The 9,343-nt window shown below is 44.9% G+C and overlaps 32 non-coding genes across 32 annotated transcripts; all 32 read right to left on the bottom strand.

Annotated features, from left to right (window-relative positions):
• Window positions 1-73: 73 nt before the first annotated feature.
• TRNAT-UGU (transfer RNA threonine (anticodon UGU)) lies at window positions 74-145 on the bottom strand. The gene has a single exon. It is a non-coding gene; the product is annotated as a tRNA-Thr (tRNA).
• Window positions 146-263: 118 nt separating this feature from the next.
• TRNAQ-UUG (transfer RNA glutamine (anticodon UUG)) lies at window positions 264-333 on the bottom strand. The gene has a single exon. It is a non-coding gene; the product is annotated as a tRNA-Gln (tRNA).
• Window positions 334-451: 118 nt separating this feature from the next.
• TRNAT-UGU (transfer RNA threonine (anticodon UGU)) lies at window positions 452-523 on the bottom strand. The gene has a single exon. It is a non-coding gene; the product is annotated as a tRNA-Thr (tRNA).
• A 117-nt stretch (window positions 524-640) lies between these two features.
• On the bottom strand, window positions 641-712 carry TRNAM-CAU (transfer RNA methionine (anticodon CAU)). The gene has a single exon. It is a non-coding gene; the product is annotated as a tRNA-Met (tRNA).
• A 308-nt stretch (window positions 713-1,020) lies between these two features.
• Window positions 1,021-1,092, bottom strand: TRNAT-CGU (transfer RNA threonine (anticodon CGU)). The gene has a single exon. It is a non-coding gene; the product is annotated as a tRNA-Thr (tRNA).
• A 308-nt stretch (window positions 1,093-1,400) lies between these two features.
• Window positions 1,401-1,472, bottom strand: TRNAT-UGU (transfer RNA threonine (anticodon UGU)). Its single transcript has one exon. It is a non-coding gene; the product is annotated as a tRNA-Thr (tRNA).
• Window positions 1,473-1,780: 308 nt separating this feature from the next.
• TRNAT-UGU (transfer RNA threonine (anticodon UGU)) lies at window positions 1,781-1,852 on the bottom strand. Its single transcript has one exon. It is a non-coding gene; the product is annotated as a tRNA-Thr (tRNA).
• Window positions 1,853-1,969: 117 nt separating this feature from the next.
• TRNAT-CGU (transfer RNA threonine (anticodon CGU)) lies at window positions 1,970-2,041 on the bottom strand. Its single transcript has one exon. It is a non-coding gene; the product is annotated as a tRNA-Thr (tRNA).
• A 308-nt stretch (window positions 2,042-2,349) lies between these two features.
• TRNAT-CGU (transfer RNA threonine (anticodon CGU)) lies at window positions 2,350-2,421 on the bottom strand. Its single transcript has one exon. It is a non-coding gene; the product is annotated as a tRNA-Thr (tRNA).
• A 118-nt stretch (window positions 2,422-2,539) lies between these two features.
• On the bottom strand, window positions 2,540-2,611 carry TRNAT-UGU (transfer RNA threonine (anticodon UGU)). The gene has a single exon. It is a non-coding gene; the product is annotated as a tRNA-Thr (tRNA).
• A 306-nt stretch (window positions 2,612-2,917) lies between these two features.
• Window positions 2,918-2,989, bottom strand: TRNAT-UGU (transfer RNA threonine (anticodon UGU)). The gene has a single exon. It is a non-coding gene; the product is annotated as a tRNA-Thr (tRNA).
• Window positions 2,990-3,296: 307 nt separating this feature from the next.
• On the bottom strand, window positions 3,297-3,368 carry TRNAT-UGU (transfer RNA threonine (anticodon UGU)). Its single transcript has one exon. It is a non-coding gene; the product is annotated as a tRNA-Thr (tRNA).
• Window positions 3,369-3,676: 308 nt separating this feature from the next.
• Window positions 3,677-3,748, bottom strand: TRNAT-UGU (transfer RNA threonine (anticodon UGU)). The gene has a single exon. It is a non-coding gene; the product is annotated as a tRNA-Thr (tRNA).
• Window positions 3,749-3,866: 118 nt separating this feature from the next.
• Window positions 3,867-3,938, bottom strand: TRNAT-UGU (transfer RNA threonine (anticodon UGU)). The gene has a single exon. It is a non-coding gene; the product is annotated as a tRNA-Thr (tRNA).
• A 117-nt stretch (window positions 3,939-4,055) lies between these two features.
• TRNAT-CGU (transfer RNA threonine (anticodon CGU)) lies at window positions 4,056-4,127 on the bottom strand. Its single transcript has one exon. It is a non-coding gene; the product is annotated as a tRNA-Thr (tRNA).
• Window positions 4,128-4,245: 118 nt separating this feature from the next.
• On the bottom strand, window positions 4,246-4,317 carry TRNAT-CGU (transfer RNA threonine (anticodon CGU)). Its single transcript has one exon. It is a non-coding gene; the product is annotated as a tRNA-Thr (tRNA).
• A 308-nt stretch (window positions 4,318-4,625) lies between these two features.
• On the bottom strand, window positions 4,626-4,697 carry TRNAT-UGU (transfer RNA threonine (anticodon UGU)). The gene has a single exon. It is a non-coding gene; the product is annotated as a tRNA-Thr (tRNA).
• A 307-nt stretch (window positions 4,698-5,004) lies between these two features.
• Window positions 5,005-5,076, bottom strand: TRNAT-UGU (transfer RNA threonine (anticodon UGU)). The gene has a single exon. It is a non-coding gene; the product is annotated as a tRNA-Thr (tRNA).
• Window positions 5,077-5,194: 118 nt separating this feature from the next.
• TRNAT-UGU (transfer RNA threonine (anticodon UGU)) lies at window positions 5,195-5,266 on the bottom strand. The gene has a single exon. It is a non-coding gene; the product is annotated as a tRNA-Thr (tRNA).
• Window positions 5,267-5,384: 118 nt separating this feature from the next.
• TRNAT-UGU (transfer RNA threonine (anticodon UGU)) lies at window positions 5,385-5,456 on the bottom strand. Its single transcript has one exon. It is a non-coding gene; the product is annotated as a tRNA-Thr (tRNA).
• Window positions 5,457-5,574: 118 nt separating this feature from the next.
• TRNAQ-UUG (transfer RNA glutamine (anticodon UUG)) lies at window positions 5,575-5,644 on the bottom strand. The gene has a single exon. It is a non-coding gene; the product is annotated as a tRNA-Gln (tRNA).
• A 118-nt stretch (window positions 5,645-5,762) lies between these two features.
• Window positions 5,763-5,834, bottom strand: TRNAT-UGU (transfer RNA threonine (anticodon UGU)). The gene has a single exon. It is a non-coding gene; the product is annotated as a tRNA-Thr (tRNA).
• A 118-nt stretch (window positions 5,835-5,952) lies between these two features.
• TRNAT-UGU (transfer RNA threonine (anticodon UGU)) lies at window positions 5,953-6,024 on the bottom strand. Its single transcript has one exon. It is a non-coding gene; the product is annotated as a tRNA-Thr (tRNA).
• Window positions 6,025-6,142: 118 nt separating this feature from the next.
• Window positions 6,143-6,214, bottom strand: TRNAT-UGU (transfer RNA threonine (anticodon UGU)). The gene has a single exon. It is a non-coding gene; the product is annotated as a tRNA-Thr (tRNA).
• A 301-nt stretch (window positions 6,215-6,515) lies between these two features.
• TRNAT-UGU (transfer RNA threonine (anticodon UGU)) lies at window positions 6,516-6,587 on the bottom strand. Its single transcript has one exon. It is a non-coding gene; the product is annotated as a tRNA-Thr (tRNA).
• Window positions 6,588-6,895: 308 nt separating this feature from the next.
• On the bottom strand, window positions 6,896-6,967 carry TRNAT-CGU (transfer RNA threonine (anticodon CGU)). The gene has a single exon. It is a non-coding gene; the product is annotated as a tRNA-Thr (tRNA).
• Window positions 6,968-7,467: 500 nt separating this feature from the next.
• Window positions 7,468-7,539, bottom strand: TRNAT-CGU (transfer RNA threonine (anticodon CGU)). Its single transcript has one exon. It is a non-coding gene; the product is annotated as a tRNA-Thr (tRNA).
• A 118-nt stretch (window positions 7,540-7,657) lies between these two features.
• Window positions 7,658-7,729, bottom strand: TRNAM-CAU (transfer RNA methionine (anticodon CAU)). The gene has a single exon. It is a non-coding gene; the product is annotated as a tRNA-Met (tRNA).
• Window positions 7,730-7,847: 118 nt separating this feature from the next.
• On the bottom strand, window positions 7,848-7,919 carry TRNAT-UGU (transfer RNA threonine (anticodon UGU)). The gene has a single exon. It is a non-coding gene; the product is annotated as a tRNA-Thr (tRNA).
• A 308-nt stretch (window positions 7,920-8,227) lies between these two features.
• TRNAT-CGU (transfer RNA threonine (anticodon CGU)) lies at window positions 8,228-8,299 on the bottom strand. The gene has a single exon. It is a non-coding gene; the product is annotated as a tRNA-Thr (tRNA).
• Window positions 8,300-8,606: 307 nt separating this feature from the next.
• Window positions 8,607-8,678, bottom strand: TRNAT-UGU (transfer RNA threonine (anticodon UGU)). Its single transcript has one exon. It is a non-coding gene; the product is annotated as a tRNA-Thr (tRNA).
• A 308-nt stretch (window positions 8,679-8,986) lies between these two features.
• On the bottom strand, window positions 8,987-9,058 carry TRNAT-UGU (transfer RNA threonine (anticodon UGU)). The gene has a single exon. It is a non-coding gene; the product is annotated as a tRNA-Thr (tRNA).
• Window positions 9,059-9,343: the final 285 nt, after the last annotated feature.

The following is a 9,343-nucleotide window of genomic DNA, read 5'->3' as shown; positions in this document are numbered from 1 at the left end:
CTATACGAGGGAAAACCGGTCCCTCGTTATCCGAACGATCTTGAGTACTCATAAAACCATTGAAAATAACAAATGCCGCCAGTGAGGTTTGAACTCACGACCCCTGCTTTACAAGACCAGTGCTCCACCACTGAGCTATAGCTGCCTGTGAAAGCGTCAAGCCAACAGTTGCATCAAAGCAAAGCTGCTGCTATACGAGAAAAAACTGATTTCTCGTTATCCGAACGTTCATGAGTACCCATAAAAATAATAAAAATAACTAATGCCGCCAGTGAGGTTTGAACTCACGACCCCTGGTTCAAGACCAGTGCTCTACCACTGACCTATAGCGGCCGATGAAAGTGTGCAACCAACATTTGCATCAAAGCACAGATGTTGCTATAGGAGGTAAAACTGTTTGCTCGTTATCCAAACGTTGATGAGTACCCATAAAAATAATAAAAATAACTATTGCCGCCAGTGACGTTTAAACTCACGACCCCTGGTTTACAAGACCAGTGCTCCACCACTGAGCTATAGCGGCTGGTGAAAGCGTCCAACCAACAGTTGCATCAGAGCACAGCTGACGCTTTACGAGAGAAAACTGGTTCCTCGTTATCCCAACGTTTATGAGTACCCATAAAATTAATAAAGGAACTAATTCCGCCAGTGAGGTTTGAACTCACGACCCCTGGTTTATGAGACCAGTGCTCTACCACTGAGCTCTAGCGGCCGGTGAAAGCGTCCAACCAACACTTGCATGAAAGCGCAGCAGTCGGTATACGAGAAAAAACTTGTTCCTCAATATCCGAATGATCATGAGTACTCATAAAAATAATGAAAATAACAAATGCCGCAGGTGAGGTTTAAACTCGCGACCCCTTGTTTACGAGCCCAGTGTTCTACCACTGAGCTATAGCGGCCGGTGAAAGCGTCCAACCAACAGTTACATCAAAGCACAGCTGTTGCTATACGAGGGAAAACTGGTTCCTCGTTATCCGAACGTTCATGAATACCAACAAAAATAATAAAAATAGGTAATGCCACCAGTGAGGTTTGAACTCACGACCCCCGGTTTACGAGACCAGTGCTCTACCACTGAGCTATAGCGGCCGGTGACAGCGTCCAACCAACAGTTACATGAAAGCACAGCTGACGCTATACGAGAGAAAGCTAGTTCATCGTTATCCGAACGTTCATGAATAACCATAAAAATAATAAAAATAACTAATGCCGCCAGTGAGGCTTGAACTCACCAACCCTGGTTTACGAGACCAGTTCTCTACCACTGAGCTATAGCGGCCGATGAAAGCGTCCAACCAGCAGTTACATCAAAGCACAGCTGTCGCTATACGAGGGAAAACTGGTTTCTCGTTATCCAAACGTTCATGAGTATCCATAAAAATAATGAAAATAACAAATGCCGCCAGTGAGGTTTGAACTCACGACCTCTGGTTTACAAGACCAGTGCTCTACCACTGAGCTATAGCGGCCGGTGAAAGCGCCCAACCAACAGTTGCATCAAAGCACAGCTGTTGCTATCCGAGGTAAAACTGGTTCCTCGTTATCCGAACGTTCATGAGTACTCATAAAAATAATAAAAATAGATAATGCCGTCAGTGCGGTTTAAACTCACGACCCCTGGTTTACGAGACCAGTGCTCTACCACTGAGCTATAGCGGCCGGTGAAAGCGTCCAACCAACAGTTACATCAAAGCACAGCTGTTGCTATACGAGAAAAAACTGGTTTCTCGTTATCCGAACGTTCATGAATAACCATGAAAATAATGAAAATAACAAATGCCGCCAGTGAGGTTTGAACTCACGACCCCTGGTTTACAAGACCAGTGCTCTACCACTGAGCTATAGCGGCCTGTGAAAGCGCCCAGCCAACAGTTGCATCAAAGCACAGCTGTTGCTATACGACGGAAAACTGGTTCCTCGTTATCCGAAAGTTTATGAATACAAACAAAATTAATAAAATAAGTAATGCCGCCAGTGAGGTTTTAACTCACGACCCCTGGTTTACGAGACCAGTGCTCTACCACTGAGCTATAGCGGCCGGTGACAGCGTCCAATCAACAGTTACATGAAAGCACAGCTGACGCTATACGAAGGAAAACTAGTTCCTCGTTATCCGAACGTTCATGAGTAACCATAAAAATAATAAAAATAACTAATGCAGCCAGTGATGTTTGAACTCACGACCCCTGGTTTACAAGACCAGTGCTCTACCACTTAGCTATATCAGCCGATGAAAGTCTCCAACCAACATTTGCATTAAAGCACAGCTGTCGCCATACGAGGAAAAACTGGTTCCTCGTTATCCGAACGTTTCTGAGTATCCATAAAAATAATGAAAATAACAAATGCCGCCAGTGAGGTTTGAACTCACGACCGCTGGTTTACGAGACCAGTGCTCTACCACTGAGCTAATGCGGCCGATAAAAGCGTCCAACCAACAGTTGCATCAACGCACAGCAGTCAGTATACGAGAGAAAAATTGTTCCTTAATATCCGAACGATCATGAGTACCCATCAAAATAATGAAAATAACAAATGCCGGAAGTGAGGTTTGAACTCACGACCCCTGGTTTACAAGACCAGTGCTCTACCACTGAGCTATAGCGGCCTGTGAAACCGTCCAGCCAACAGTTGCATGAAAGCACAGCTGTTGCTATACGAGGGAAAACTGGTTCCTCGTTATCCGAAAGTTTATGAGTACCCATAAAAATAATAAAAGAACTAATTCCGCCAGTGAGGTTAGAACTCACGACCCCTGGTTTACGAGACCAGTGCTGTACCACTGAGCTATAGCGGCCGGTGAAAGCGTCCAACCAACAGATACATCAGAGCACAGCTGCGCTATACGAGGGAAAACTGGTTTCTCGTTATCCGAACGTTCATGAGTATCCATAAAAATAATCAAAATAACTAATGCCGCCAGTGAGGTTTGAACTCACGACCCCTGGTTTACAAGACCAGTGCTCTACCACTGAGCTATAGCAGCCGATGAAAGTGTCCAACCAACATTTGCATCAAAGCACAGCTGTCGCAATACAAGGGAAAACTGGTTCCTCGTTATCCGAATGTTTATGAGTACCCATAAAAATAATAAAAATAACTAATGCCACCAGTGAGGTTAGAACTCACGACCCCTGGTTACGAGACCAGTGCTCTACCACTGAGCTATAGCGGCCGATGAAAGTGTCCAACCAACATTTGCATCAAAGCACAGCAGTCGGTATACGAGAGAAAACTTGTTCCTCCATATCTGAACGATCATGAGAACCCATAAAAATAATGAAAATAACAAATGCCGCCAGTGAGGTTTGAACTCACGACCCCTGGTTTACAAGACCAGTGCTCTACCACTGATCTAAAGCGGCCGGTGAAAGCGTCCAACCAACAGTTGCATCAAAGCACAGCCGTTGCTATACGAGGTAAAACTGGTTCCTCGTTATCCGAACGTTCATGAGTACTCATAAAAACAATAAAAATATATAATGCCTTCAGTTAGGTTTAAACTCACGACCCCTGGTTTATGAGACCAGTGCTCTACCACTGAGCTATAGCGGCCGGTGAAAGTGTCCAACCAACAGTTGCATCAAAGCACAGCAGTTGGTATACGTGAAAAAACTTGTTCCTTAATATCCGAACGATCATGAGTACCCATAAAAATAATGAAAATAACAAATGCCGGAAGTGAGGTTTGAACTCACGACCCCTGGTTTACAAGACCAGTGCTCTACCACTGAGCTATAGCGGCCTGCGAAACCGTCCAGCCAACAGTTGCATCAAAGCACAGCAGTCGGTATACGAGAAAAAAATTGTTCCTCAATATCCGAACGATCACGAATACCCATAAAAATAATGAAAATAACAAATACCGCCAGTGAGGTTAGAACTCACGACCCCTGGTTTACAAGACCAGTGCTGTACCACTGAGCTATAGCGGCCGGTGAAAGCGTCCAACCAACAGTTACATCAGAGCACAGCTGTCGCTATACGATGGAAAACTGGTTTCTCGTTATCCGAACGTTAAAGAGTATCCATAAAAATAATGAAATTACAAATGCCGCCAGTGAGGTTTGAACTCACGACCCCTGGTTTACGAGACCAGTGCTCTACCACTGAGCAATAGCGGCCGATGAAAGCGTCCAACCAACAGTTGCATCAAAGCACAGCAGTCGGTATACGAGAGAAAACTTGTTCCTCAATATCTGAAAGATCGTGAAAACCCATAAAAATAATGAAAATAACAAATGCCGCCAGTGAGGTTTGAACTCACGACCCCTGGTTTACGAGACCAGTGCTCTACCACTGAGCTATAGCGGCCGGTGAAAGAGTCCAACCAACAGTTACATCAAAGCACAGCTGTCGCTATACGCGGGAAAACTGGTTTCTCGTTATCCGAACGTTCATGAGTATCCATAAAAATAATGAAAATAACAAATGCAGCAAGTGAGGTTTGAACTCACGACCCCAGGTTTACGAGATCAGTGCTGTACCACTGAGCTATAGCGGCCGATGAAAGCGTCCAACCAACAGTTGCAGCAACGCACAGCAGTCGGTATCCGAGAGAAAACTTGTTCCTCAATATCCGAACGATCATGAGTACCCATAAAAATAATGAAAATAACAAATGCCGGAAGTGAGGTTTGAACTCACGACCCCTGGTTTACAAGGCCAGTGCTCTACCACTGAGCTATAGCGGCCTGTGAAAGCGTCCAGCCAACAGTTGCATCAAAGCAAAGCTGTTTCTATACGAGGGAAAACTGGTTCCTCGTCATCCGAAAGTTTATGAGAACCCATAAAAATAATAAAAGAACTAATTCCGCCAGTGAGGTTAGAACTCACGACCCCTGGTTTACGAGACCAGTGCTCTACCACTCAGCTATAGCGGCCGGTGACAGCGTCCATCCAACAGTAACATAAAAGCACAGCTGCCGCCATACGAGGGAAAACTGGTTCCCCGTTATCCGCACGTTTATGTGTTCCCATAAAAATAATAAAAATAACTAATGCCGCCAGTGAGGTTTGAACTCACGACCTTTGATGTACAAGACCAGTGCTCTACCACTGAGCTATAGCGGCCGATGAAAGCGTCCAACCAGCAGTTACATCAAAGCACAGCTGTCGCTATACGAGGGGAAACTGGTTTCTCGTTATCCGAATGTTCATGAGTATCCATAACAATAATGAAAATAACAAATGCCGCGAGTGAGGTTTGAACTCACGACCCCTGGTTTACAAGACCAGTGCTCTACCACTCATCTATAGCGGCTGGTGAAAGTGTCCAACCAACAGTTGCATCAAGGCACAACTGACGCTATACGAGGGAAAACCGGTCCCTCGTTATCCGAACGATCTTGAGTACTCATAAAACCATTGAAAATAACAAATGCCGCCAGTGAGGTTTGAACTCACGACCCCTGCTTTACAAGACCAGTGCTCTACCACTGAGCTATAGCTGCCTGTGAAAGCGTCAAGCCAACAGTTGCATCAAAGCAAAGCTGCTGCTATACGAGAAAAAACTGATTTCTCGTTATCCGAACGTTCATGAGTACCCATAAAAATAATAAAAATAACTAATGCCGCCAGTGAGGTTTGAACTCACGACCCCTGGTTCAAGACCAGTGCTCTACCACTGACCTATAGCGGCCGATGAAAGTGTGCAACCAACATTTGCATCAAAGCACAGATGTTGCTATAGGAGGTAAAACTGTTTGCTCGTTATCCAAACGTTGATGAGTACCCATAAAAATAATAAAAATAACTATTGCCGCCAGTGAGGTTTAAACTCACGACCCCTGGTTTACAAGACCAGTGCTCTACCACTGAGCTATAGCGGCTGGTGAAAGCGTCCAACCAACAGTTGCATCAGAGCACAGCTGACGCTTTACGAGAGAAAACCGGTTCCTCGTTATCCGAACGTTCATGAGTAACCATAAGAATAATAAAAATAAATAATGCCGCCAGTGAGGTTTGAACTCACGACCCCTGGTTTACAAGACCAGTGCTCTACCACTGAGCTATAGCAGCCGGTGAAAGCGTCCAACCAACAGATACATCAAATCACAGCTGTTGCTATACGAGAAAAAACTTGTTCCTCAATATCCGAATGATCATGAGTACTCATAAAAATAATGAAAATAACAAATGCCGCCAGTGAGATTTCAACTCGTGACCCCTGGTTTACAAGACCGGTGCTCTACCACTGAGCTATAGCGGCCGGTGAAAGCGCCCAACCAAAAGTCGCATCAAAGCACAGCTGTTGCTATACGAGGTAAAACTGGTTCCTCGTTATCCGAACGTTCATGAGTACTCAGAAAATTAATAAAAATATATAATGCCGTCAGTGAGGTTTAAACTCACGACCCCTGGTTTACGAGACCAATGCTCTACCACTGATCTATAGCGGCCGGTGAAAGCGTCAACCAACAGTTGCATCAAAGCACAGCTGTTGCTATACGAGGTAAAACTGGTTTCTCGTTATCCGAACAATCATGTATAAAACTATTGAAAATAAAAAATGCCGCCAGTGAGGTTTGAACTCACGACCCCTGGTTTACAAGACCAGTGCTCTACCACTGAGCTATAGCGGCCTGTGAAAGCGTCCAGCCAACAGTTGCATCAAAGCACAGCTGCTGCTATACGAGGAAAAACTGGTTTCTCGTTATCCGAACGTTCATGAGTAGCCATAAAAATAATGAAAATAACTAATGCCGCCAGTGAGGTTAAAACTCACGACTCCTGGTTCACGAGACCAGTGCTCTACCACTGAGCTATAGCGGCCGGTGAAAGTGTCCAACCAACAGTTACATCAAATCACCGCTGTTGCTTTACGAGGGAAAACTAGTTTCTCGTTATCCGAAAGTTCATGAATACCAACAAAAATAATAAAAATAAGTAATGCTGCCAGTGAGGTTTGAACTCACGACCCCTGGTTTACGAGACCAGTGCTCTACCACTGAGCTATAGCGGCCGGTTGCAGCGTCCAATCAACAGTTACATCAAAGCACAGCGGACGCTATACGAGGGAAAACTGGTTCCTCGTTATCCGAACGTTCCTGAGTAACCATAAGAAATATAAAAATAACTAATGCCGCCAGTGATGTTTGAACTCACGACCCCTGGTTTACGACACCAGTGCTCTACCACTGAGCTATAGCGGCCGGTGACAGCGTCCAACCAACAGTTACATGAAAGCACAGCTGACGCTATACGAGGGAAAGCTAGTTCCTAGTTATCCGAACGTTCATGAGTAACCATAAAAATAATAAAAATAACTAATGCCACCAGTGAGGTTTGAACTCAAGACCCCTGGTTTACAAGACCACTGCTCTACCACCTACCTATAGCGGCCGATGAAAGTGTCCAACCAACATTTGCATCAAAGCACAGCTGTCGCCATACGAGGGAAAACTGGTTCCTCGTTATCCGAACGTTCATGAATAACCATAAAAATAATAATAAAAAAACTAATGCCGCCAGTGAGGCTTGAACTCACGAACCCTGGTTTACGAGACTAGTGCTCTACCACTGAGCTATAGCGGCCGGTGACAGCGTCCAACCAACAGTTACATCAAAGCACAGCTGTCGCTATACGCGGGAAAACTGGTTTCTCGTTATCCGAACGTTCATGAGTATCAGAAAAAATAATGAAAATAACAAATGCCGCCAGTGAGGTTTGAACTCACGACCCCTGGTTTATGAGACCAGTGCTGTACCACTGAGCTATAGCGGCCGATGAAAGCGTCCAACCAACAGTTGCATCAAAGCACAGCAGTCGGTATACGAGAGAAAACTTGTTCCTCGATATCTGAACGATCATGAGAACCCATAAAAATAATGAAAATAACAAATGCCGCCAGTGAGGTTTGAACTCACGTCCGCTTGTTTACAAGACCAGTGCTCTACCACTGATTTATAGCGGCCGGTGAAAGCGTCCAACCAACAGTTGCATCAAAGCACAGCCGTTGCTATACGAGGTAAAACTGGTTCCTCGTTATCCGAACGTTCATGAGTACTCATAAAAACAATAAAAATATATAATGACGTCAGTGAGGTTTAAGCTCACGACCCCTGGTTTATGAGACCAGTGCTCTACCACTGAGCTATAGAGGCCGGTGAAAGTGTCCAACCAACAGTTGCATCAAAGCACAGCAGTTATTATACGTGAAAAAACTTGTTCCTCGTTATCCGAACGTTCATGAATAACCATAAAAATAATAAAAATAACTAATGCCGCCAGTGAGGCTTGAACTCACCAACCCTGGTTTACGAGACCAGTGCTCTACCACTGAGCTATAGCGGCCGGTGACAGCATCCAACCAACAGTAACATCAAAGCACAGCTGACGCTATACGAGGGAAAACTGATTCCTCGTTATCCGAACGTTGATGAGTAACCATAAAAATAATAAAAATAACTAATGCCACCAGTGAGGTTTGAACTCACGACCCCTGGTTACGAGACCAGTGCTCTACCACTGAGCTATAGCGGCCGATGAAAGTGTCCAACCAACATTTGCATCAAAGCACAGCAGTCGGTATACGAGAGAAAACTTGTTCCTCCATATCTGAACTATCATGAGAACCCATAAAAATAATGAAAATAACAAATGCCGCCAGTGAGGTTTGAACTCACGACCCCTGGTTTACAAGACCAGTGCTCTACCACTGAGCTATAGCGGCCGGTGAAAGAGTCCAACCAACAGTTACATCAAAGCACAGCTGTCGCTATACGCGGGAAAACTGGTTTCTCGTTATCCGAACGTTCATGAGTATCCATAAAAATAATGAAAATAACAAATGCAGCAAGTGAGGTTTGAACTCACGACCCCAGGTTTACGAGATCAGTGCTGTACCACTGAGCTATAGCGGCCGATGAAAGCGTCCAACCAACAGTTGCAGCAACGCACAGCAGTCGGTATACGAGAGAAAACTTGTTCCTCAATATCCGAACGATCATGAGTACCCATAAAAATAATGAAAATAACAAATGCCGGAAGTGAGGTTTGAACTCACGACCCCTGGTTTACAAGGCCAGTGCTCTACCACTGAGCTATAGCGGCCTGTGAAAGCGTCCAGCCAACAGTTGCATCAAAGCAAAGCTGTTTCTATACGAGGGAAAACTGGTTCCTCGTTATCCGAAAGTTTATGAGTACCCATAAAAATAATAAAAGAACTAATTCCGCCAGTGAGGTTAGAACTCACGACCCCTGGTTTACGAGACCAGTGCTCTACCACTCAGCTATAGCGGCCGGTGACAGCGTCCATCCAACAGTAACATAAAAGCACAGCTGACGCCATACGAGGGAAAACTGGTTCCCCGTTATCCGCACGTTTATGTGTTCCCA

This window comes from Rhipicephalus microplus, chromosome 4 (assembly GCF_043290135.1).
Source record: "Rhipicephalus microplus isolate Deutch F79 chromosome 4, USDA_Rmic, whole genome shotgun sequence".
NCBI lineage: Eukaryota > Metazoa > Arthropoda > Arachnida > Ixodida > Ixodidae > Rhipicephalus > Rhipicephalus microplus.
Note: the sequence above shows the minus strand (reverse complement) of the source record. Positions and strands in the feature narration are given on the sequence as shown.